Source organism: Triticum dicoccoides, chromosome 6B (assembly GCF_002162155.2).
Source record: "Triticum dicoccoides isolate Atlit2015 ecotype Zavitan chromosome 6B, WEW_v2.0, whole genome shotgun sequence".
Lineage (NCBI taxonomy): Eukaryota > Viridiplantae > Streptophyta > Magnoliopsida > Poales > Poaceae > Triticum > Triticum dicoccoides.
In genome coordinates, this window is record NC_041391.1 from 682,131,923 (window position 1) to 682,141,820 (window position 9,898).

The window sequence follows — 9,898 nt, forward strand, 5'->3', positions numbered from 1 at the left end:
TCATATCACTTTGCGGCCTCACGCACGGTATTCCCACGGGTGCCACCTTACCTGGCCCGGGACCGTTTGCGCTTTTGGCTCACGTATATGATAGTGCCGCTAGCATCCATATGACAAAGAACCCGGGCTGACATGGCTAGTCGTGAACCCAAAGTGGCACTAACTTACAGGGACAGGCATCCATGACCCAGCATCGAATGTGTCGGTCATCAGCGAGTGAATCCAAGCTGTAGCAACTGGGCTAGCAGGACTCCGGTGAACCGGGCTGTAGCGGGCTAACAGGACTCCAGAATTCATCGCGTGACATTTCCCCGAGGGGACAGACACAGGAACGAAGAAGGACACATGCCGGCCAGCCTAGGTGTTCCGGAGCAGTAGCGAGCTACCATGGCTCAGTGGAAACACTAGGAGACATTTCCCGGTAAGAGAGGCTACTAAGGATAAACAACTAGATAGTCAGATCCCACACATACCAAGCATTTCAATAACATACACACAATATGCTCGATATGTGCAAATACAACATGGCATCACAACAGGACTCTACAACTCAAGTATTTATTCAATAGGCTCTGAGGAGCGAAATATTACAAACATGGGTCTCATGACCCAACAATCAGAGCATACAAGTCCAAGCACATGCGGAAGCTTAACATGTCTGAGTACAGACATCTAGAAATGAAAAAGGCTGAGAAGCCTGACTATCTACCAGATCCTGCCGAGGGCACAAGATCGTAGCTGAGGTAACAAGATAAACGTCAAAGTCCACGCGGTACTACTAGCGAGACTGAAGTCTCTCTGCAAAAACATAAATTAAGCAACGTGAGTACAAATGTACCCAGCAAGACTTACATCAGATCTATCTACATATGCATCATTATCAACAAGGGGTGGTGGGGTTTAACTGCAGCAAGCCAGCTTTGACTCGGTGGCTAACCTAAACTACGACTGCAAGTAACTCTTTTGAGGTGGCGCACATGAGTCCACATATTCACCATATCAATACACCACTATGGATCCGCTCCCGTCTCCCTACGAGAACGCCATCCATAGCACTCACGCTTATCTTGCATATTTTAGAGTATCCACTTTCACTTGTCTATGAACTGTACAGGCAAACCAGAAGTCCTTTACCGCGGACACGGCTATTCGAATAGATCATATTAACCCTGCAGGGGTGTACTTCTTCACACACGCTCTCGCCACTTACCGCCATGTACACCTCGTGTATCTCGGCAACCTTCAAGCAGAAGCCTGGCGAGGGAGTCGGCCACGACCTGACTAACCACACAAGTCTCTCGTCCAGGTTTATCGCCTATTCGGGTTCCATCCGCAAGGAGATCCGGCCGGGGTGTCGCTCACGGCCCCAAACGATGTGTGCAGGGTTCCCAAGCCCACCATCCGGGTGCTACTTGGTACACTGGGCCACTGTGCCTAGTCTGTCCCAAGCCCACCTGTACCGGGTGCCACTTGGTAGACTACTAACACTACCTACAAACACCAGAAACTAGTTGCAACTCCTGGACAGAGATCATGTCGATTAATAAGTCGAGAGGGGTCGAGTTACCGGAACCCAATGTGTGGTAGTAACTGGTCATGGATCACAAACACAGAACTCAGTTCCTGAAGACGGCTGCAATGAGACAACCCACCATGTACTCCTACATGGCCTCTCACTGCTACCTTTACCAAATCGTGTTCACACACTTAGCTCTCAACGGTAGGACATGTTCCCACACCTCCGATTCATCCCCGATGAATCAGACCTGACTCAACTCTAAGCAGTAGCAGGCATGACAAACAAGCATGAATGAGTAGGCACAACAGGGCTCAAACAACTCCTACTCATGCTAGTGGGTTTCATCTATTTACTGTGGCAATGACAGGTCATGCAGAGGATAAAGGGGTTCAGCTACCGCAACAAGTAACAGATGAATCGGTGTTGTCCTAATGCGGTAAAAGAGAGTAGGAGCGAGAGAGTGGGGTTATATCGGAATTAACAAGGGGGTTTTGCTTGCCTGGCACTTCTGAAGATGATATAGCACTTCATCGGTGTCATCGATCTCATCGTCGGAACATCGTCTACTGAGAGGGGACAAATACCGACAAACAAGGAAGAAACACAATCAATGCAATGCACAATATGATGCATGACATGGCAATATGTTGTTGATTGGGCTAATGCAACTAGCAGCAAGTTAAATGGAGTTGGTTTGAATCCAGGATTCAAATTCAAACTCCATATGTGAGGGTTTAAATGCCATTTATAAGATTTGTGCTAAACAGAAGCTATAAGTTGTTCTAACATGCATGAAAATGGTACAGATGGATAGATTGGATTTTTCTGATCATTTTTCATATATAAATTATTTAATTTGGAGTTACGGTTGAATTTCTATGAATTTTTGAAGTTTGTAGCATTTTCTGGAATTTCCTGTATAAAGATAAATCCAGAAAATACTTATTGCGTCAGCATGATGTCATGGTGACGTCAGCAGGTCAAAGGCGATGGTCCAGGTCAAACCTGACCAGTGGGGTCCACACGTCAGTGGCACAGGGCGGAAACAGAGGCTGACCGGTGGGCCAGGTCCACGATGACGTGGCATAGTCAAACTGATGTTGGGACCCACTGGTCAGTGACTAGACTAATTAACGGAGACTACTAGTGCTAATTTAATCCTAACTAAAAGTGTCAGTGGGCATGGGCCCACATGTCAGTGACTAACTAAACTAACCTAGTTTAATTAGTACTAACCTAGGTTAAGCTAATTTAGTTTAAACCTAAACTAGATTAGTTAGCCGGGCGGGGCCCGCATGTCATGGACCCAAGGGAGGTCAACCCCCTGGTCAACTGAGGCTAACTCGCCGGCGGCTCGACGCCGGCGATGATAGGTGCGGCGGAGGGGCTCGGGTTTGAGCTAGGGACGACGGTTTCGAGTGAGGTTTGCGGCTATGGGTTGCTGGCGCTTGCGCGCATCCATTGGTAGCATCGGGAGGGTGAGACGTGGCCTGAGTCGAGCGCAGCGTCGACTTCGGTGGCGGCCGGAGTTCGGGATAGCGCAGGCGTGGGGCTGCAGCTCGCGTTCGAGCGAACGAAGAGCACAGGCGGTAGCTACGGGGCAGCAGGAGCACGTCGGAGCTACTACGCGAGGCGGAGGTGCTCGGGGGCACGGAGCTCGCCGGCCATGGCGGACGGCAGCTTCGGGCGCTCGTGGGGCAGCGGCTACAGGGCACGCGCGAGAGAGAGAGGTGAGGTGGGAGGAAGAGGGGCTCACGACGGACTCGCAGAGCAGGCCAGTGTGCTCGGGGACGTCCTGTGTGCGGCAAATCGACGGTGGTGGTGGTCGGAGCCCGAGGTGGAAGACGACGGTGATGGCGATGTTCCAGGCCCTCCCGGCTTGTGTGGCTCATCGAGGATGAAGAAGACAACGTGGCGGAGCTTCTGGGCGCGTCGGGATTGCGTGGGGTGGCCCGTGGCCGCGGCTATGGCGAACGGCGGCGACGGGCTCCGCTCGGTGGCTGCGTGCGAGAAACAGAGGAGGGGGGAAGGAGCGAGGAGAGTGAGAGAGAGCCAGGGGCTGCGTGGCGCTCCATGGCGTCGTCTAGGAGGGGCCGGGGAAGCAGGAGGTGGCCGGGGAAGCAGGAGGTGGCCGGGGCAGCGTCGGCGCCCGCCACGCACCTGTTCGTCCTCCTGGCAGAGGAGGAAGATGACAAGGGGGGCGCTGGGCTGGGCCGACCAGATGGGCTGGCCAGCTGGGCTGCGACAGGTGAGTCCAGGTGAGGTTCTCTCCTCTCTTTTATTTAATGTTTCTGTTTTCTATTATTTCTGTAACTGTTGGGCTTTATTAAAAATATCTAGGCACTTCCAAAAATCATGAAACTAATCATGGCTACTGTTTAGAATATATCCAACAGTAAATATTTTAGTTTATGATTATTTGAGCATTTTAAATATTTTATAGTATTTAAATGCCCAAATGCAAATACGTAATGATTTAATTCAGAAATCCAGAATGGCCTAGAAAAATGTGCACCATTTTTGGGAGAGGTTCTAGACCAATTCAAAAATGATGAACTTTTGTGAAGGGCATTTTGGGTTCATTGAAATGTTTTTCAGTTGAACCTGGTATTTTCAGGGGGGGCTGGGGGTTCTGTCATCCCCATTTCAACTTTCATAAAATTTAAACATGATGCACACATGAAGGGAAACCCTGGTGCAAAGCCATAAGCTAGGGATATGACATCACCCTACCAGCATCCATCACGGCGGTTCAGCCGCGTTGGTCCTAGACCCAATCATTGACGGATTTCACCTCACACGAGTCCTTATGGACGGCGGGAGCAGCCTGAACCTGCTTTATCAGGACACAGTACGCAAAATGGGCATCGACCCTTCAAGGATCAAGCCCACCAAAACTACTTTTAAAGTTTTAATTCCAGGGGTAGAGGCCCGCTGCACGGGCTCCATAACACTGGAGGTGGTCTTCGGATCTCCGGATAACTTCCGAAGCGAGGAGTTAATCTTCGACATCGTCCCTTTCCGTAGTGGCTATCATGCACTACTAGGACGAACCGCATTCGCTCAATTCAATGCGGTACCACACTATGCATACCTCAAGCTCAAGATGCCAGGACCTCGCGGGGTCATAACAGTCAACGGAAACACGGACCGCTCTCTCCGTAGAGAAGAGCATACTGCAGCCCTCACGGCAGAAGTACAAAGCAGCCTTCTCCGGCAAACCATCAATCCGGCGACAACAACCCCGAACACTGTCAAGCGAGCCCGGAGTACCCTGCAACAGGATCGCCAGGCATGCCAAGAGAGCGACTAGCAGTCCGGCCTCCGCCACAGTCCCAGTCAGGCAACATTCGTGCCGCGCGTACACAATTACGCACTCAAAATACCATGGGCACAGGCGGGGGTGCAATAGTGACGCGATCAACAGTGCGGTTCAGCCGCAACATACTTTAATAACCCTCTTTATCTTTCAGGACCCTACTTTCGAGCAGCCTCTTCAGAAGAGCCGGATTATCGGACTTCCACATGAGAGAAATCCAAGGAGGCAAAAGGCTTTGCACACAAAAGGAATACCCAGGTGGAATCTATTCACGATCGTTATACCTATTTTATATACCTATACGCGACCCGCCCTTGGATAGGACATGTCAAATAGTCCTATTTACCTCTGCTTAACGCATTCATTGTAAACATACGCTTAGACATATTATTCATCAATGGAAGATAATATATAGCGTCAGCTTATTATTCCTATCTGCACATTTTTCTTATAAATGTTTATTTAATATTGCATCCGTACACCTTGGTACGTTCAGTTTGCCAGGAGCTTCTTACGGCGCCCCTTAGTATGGCAAGATAAGTCCGAACACTTTCGACAGTGCGGCACCCCAAACTTATAGCATTATATGCATCAGCTCCGAATCATGTCTTGGGTCAATAGTTGGGTTAGCCCGGCTCCCTTGTTTTGGTACCTTACATTCTGTTATATCGGCTAAGGTAGCGCAGGGAGAACTACTGCGATTGTGTCCCGGTTCTTCCGGACGAGCACCTCAGTAGAGAAAGCCAAAAACTGACCGTCATGATGCGGCGAGAGCTGGTCGCTGTTTGAGAGGTCTTAAAATCCTTAAAGATTTTTTCCGCTTTAGGCGAGGAATCGGCCTCGTCCGATTTAGGCATATATAGCGCCCTGCTACCTCTTGAGCACTGCGTTGGATTTCCCCGAAGAAGAGAGGATGATGCAGCAAAGTAGCGTAAGTATTTCCCTCAGTTTTTGAGAACCAAGGTATCAATCCAGTAGGAGACCACGCACAAGTCTCTCGTACCTACACAAAACGATAGCAACTCGCAACCAATGCTTAGGGGTTGTCAATCCCTTCACGGTCACTTACGAGAGTGAGATCTGATAGAGATAATATTTTTGGTATTTTTGATGGATAGATGCAAAGTAAAAGTAAAGGCAAAGTAAAAAACAAAGCAAGTAAATAAAGTGATATAGATTGATATGGTGAGAATAGACCCGGGGGCCATAGGTTTCACTAGTGGCTTCTCTCAAGAGCATAAGTATTCTACGGTGGGTGAACAAATTACTGTTGAGCAATTGACAGAATTGAGCATAATTATGAGTATATCTAGGCAATGATCATGTATATAGGCATCACATCCAAAACAAGTAGATCGAAACGATTCTGCATCTACTACTATTACTCCACTCATCGATCGCTATCCAGCATGCATCTAGAGTATTAAGTAAAAATAGAGTAATGCCTTAAGCAAGATGACATGATGTAGAGGGATAAATTCATGCAATATGATAAAAACCCCATCTTGTTATCCTCGATGGCAACAATACAATACGTGCCTTGCTGCCCCTTCTATCATTGGGTAAGGACACCGCAAGATTGAACCCAAAGCTAGGCACTTCTCCCATTGCAAGAACTACCAATCTAGTTGGCCAAACCAAAAAGGATAATTCGAAGAGACTTGCAAAGATAACTCAATCATACATAAAAGAATTCAGAGAAGAATCAAATATTTTCCATAGATAATACTGGATCATAAACCCACAATTCATCGGTCTCAACAAACACACCGCAAAAAGAAGATTACATCGAATAGATCTCCACGAGAGAGGGGGAGAACATTGTATTGAGATCCAAAAAGAGAGAAGAAGCCATCTAGCTACTATCTATGGACCCGAAGGTCTCAAGTAAACTACTCACACTTCATCGGAGGGGCTATGGTGATGATGTAGAAGCCCTCCGTGGTGGATGCCCCCTCCGGCGGAGCTCCGGAACAGGCCCCAAGATGGGATCTCATGGATACAGAAGGTTGCGGTAGTGGAATTAGGTTTGGCTCCTGTTCTGATCGTTCGGGGATACGTAGGTATATATAGGAGGAAGGAGTACGTCGGTGGAGCGTCGAGGGGCCCACGAGGTAGGGCGGCGCGCCCTCCACCCTCGTGACCTCCTCGGGCACTGCTTGGAGTAGGGTCCAAGTCTCCTGGACCACGTTCGGTTGGAAAATCATGATCCCGAAGGTTTCATTGCGTTTGGACTCTTTTTGATATTCCGTTTCTTCGAAACACTGAAATAGGCAAAAAAAACAACAATTCGGGGTTGGGCCTCCGGTTAATAGGTTAGTCCCAAAAGTAATATAAAAGTGGAAAATAAAGCCCAATATAGTCCAAAACAGTAGATAAAGTAGCATGGAGCAATCAAAAATTATAGATACGTTGGAGACGTATCACGCCCCAATTCGGCTTTCCGAATTCTAGGGGCTTCACCAAAATTTAAAATGGTAGAATTCTATGTCTGAGTGAAAATTATAAAGCCGCATAGTCCGATTGGCTTTTTCGCTGTGCCAAACACCTCCCTCAGGGACCAAATATTTGGATAAAGAGTGTCTGGGTTTTCCACGAACACCCCAGTACTAGTTACGTGGGGGCGGAAGCCGACGACTGGCCTACTTTCAGAATTTTATAAATAGTCGCACAGAAGGTAATATTTTAAATCAACAAAGTGCTATATAGCACAAATTACTTTGTTTTTATATTACAAAAATGACAGGAGTACATTCACTCAAAGATCGTGTCATTGGTACATTCATCGGCCACGAGGCGAGCGCCTTTCATAACGCCATCATAATATTTCTCGGGACAGCGATGCGCCTTGCCCTTCGGTGGTCCATCCTTCACCAGCTTCTCCGCATCCAGCTTGCCCCAATGCACCTTCGCACGGGAAAAGGCTCGGCTGGCACCCTCAATGCAAACGGATCGCTTGATCACTTCCAGCCGCGGACAGGCCACATCCGGACTATGAAATCTTTCATAGCCACTTCGGCCGCCTTGTGGAGTTCAACCAGTTGCTTCAACTGGTCACTCAAAGGCATCGGATGTTCGGCTCCAGTATACTGGGACCAGAACAGCTTCTCTGCTGAGCTCCCCTCTTCGGCACGATAGAACTCCGCGGCATCTGATATGCTGCATGGCAGATCTGCGAATGCCCCTGAGAGTTCTGAATTCGAGTAAGTAAAAGAAACGTCTCCTCCACATGCTTGATTTGCATAAAGAATGTCTTACCCGCCGCTATCTTCTTGGCCGCCTGGATTTCCTACTAGGCCTTTTCGGCTTCGGCCTTGGCGTCTTTCATGCTCAAAAGGGCCTTCGCAAGTTCGGACTCCTTCGTCTTGAAGTAACGCTCCAAGGACTCGAACTTCTTGCCGAGCTCCTGGAGCTCTTGTTGTACCTCGCCCACCCTATCATTTTGCTTCTCACACTCAATGCGCTCCACGGCCGCCTTGTTTTCTACCTCGGATAGCGCCTTCTTCAGGGATGCCACTTCGGTCCTGGTCCCTATTACAAAATCATGACATTTTTTTAGCGTCACCAATTTTCTCTATACTTTGTGATATGTTAACGGGGTATCACTCACCTTTGTTCTCTTCGAGCTGCCTCTTCGCGAGGCTGAGCTCTCCCTGGGCCTGCTCCAGGTCCCATTTGAGTCCGGAGACCTCCGTTGTGCGGGCAGCAGGGGCAAGCAGCACCGCCTGCTTATTCACATAGACACCTCATATTAGACTCCTGCGGATTATAATTGACCCTCCATTTGGCTTTTCTTTCCGAACGCCAAACAGAGTATCAGGGGCTACTGTCTATCGAGTGATAATTTTACACACTTTCGATTACTTACCTCAAATCCTGTCAGGAGGATGGTGCAGGCTTCGATTAATCCGCTTTTGGTGGACCAAACCTTCTGAATCACCACACTCATAAGAGTACGGTGCTCTTCATCCATGGAAGCACCGCGAAGCGCTTCCAGCAGACTATCTGACGCCTCTGGCGTAACGGAAGTCATCGGCACGGACAGCTCGCCCTCCTTAGCGAGGGGGTGCCTGCCCGAATCCGAAACCTTTGGAGGTTCCGGTATAGTATCCGGCCGGGAGCCCGACTTCCTGCGGCTCTCGTCGGCACAATCTGCGGGGATCTTGCGCCCCGTGTGCCCGGCGTATGGAACTTCGCCTTGGGGCATCTCCAAAGTCGCCTCCCCCTGCTCTGGGAGCCTTTGGGAAAACACCTCCATGTCATCCGCAGACCGAGGGGAAGTGGCCGTTGGAAGCGAGTTCATCGCCGAATCGCTCAAAGACCCATCCGAAGAGGATACCTCGGGATGGGCCCTGGCCGGACTGCATATGCGTGTTCGGTGTTATAACAGACTATAAAGCGAAGTCGCACTAAAGAACAATAGAAGTGCGGATAGTTACGATCTTACTAGGGGCTTCCCCCTGGGCAGCCACTCCTCCTCGCTGTAGGCGGCCGTGGTGGAGTAATCCGGAAGGGACGCCTTTCTCTTCTTGGGCATCCTAGCCTCCCCCTCTGGGTCGGCCTTCCTTTTCTTCTCCTCCCTAGTGCAGGAAGGCGGAGTTTCCTCGTGTTTCCCCCTACCTCCACGGGAGGAATCTGCCTCGTCGTCTTCGGACGACGAGTTTATGACGGCCTTGCGCCGGGGACCCTTCCTGGTCCCCTGGGCCGCCTTCTTAGGCCCTTCAGCCTCCCTAGATGGGGCGGCCCTTTCCTTTTCCTCTTCCCCTTTGTGGGAAGAGTGTGCCTCATCGTCTTCGAACGACGCATTTGGTACGACCTTACGCCGGAGACCCTTCCTGGCCCCCGGGGCCTTCTTTTCGGCCTTCTTTTCCGGCGCCTTGTAGGGCGCCGGGACTAGCATCTCCGTCAGGAGAGTGGTCGCTGGACCTTCTGGCAGTGGAGCCGGATAGTCGATCCGCTCCGCCTTCTCCACGTACTCCTGATTAAGTACACACGATGACTTAAAATCCTCCCATGAGTATGCTGGGAAAACTACATCTGGCATTGGTTAGAAAACTCAC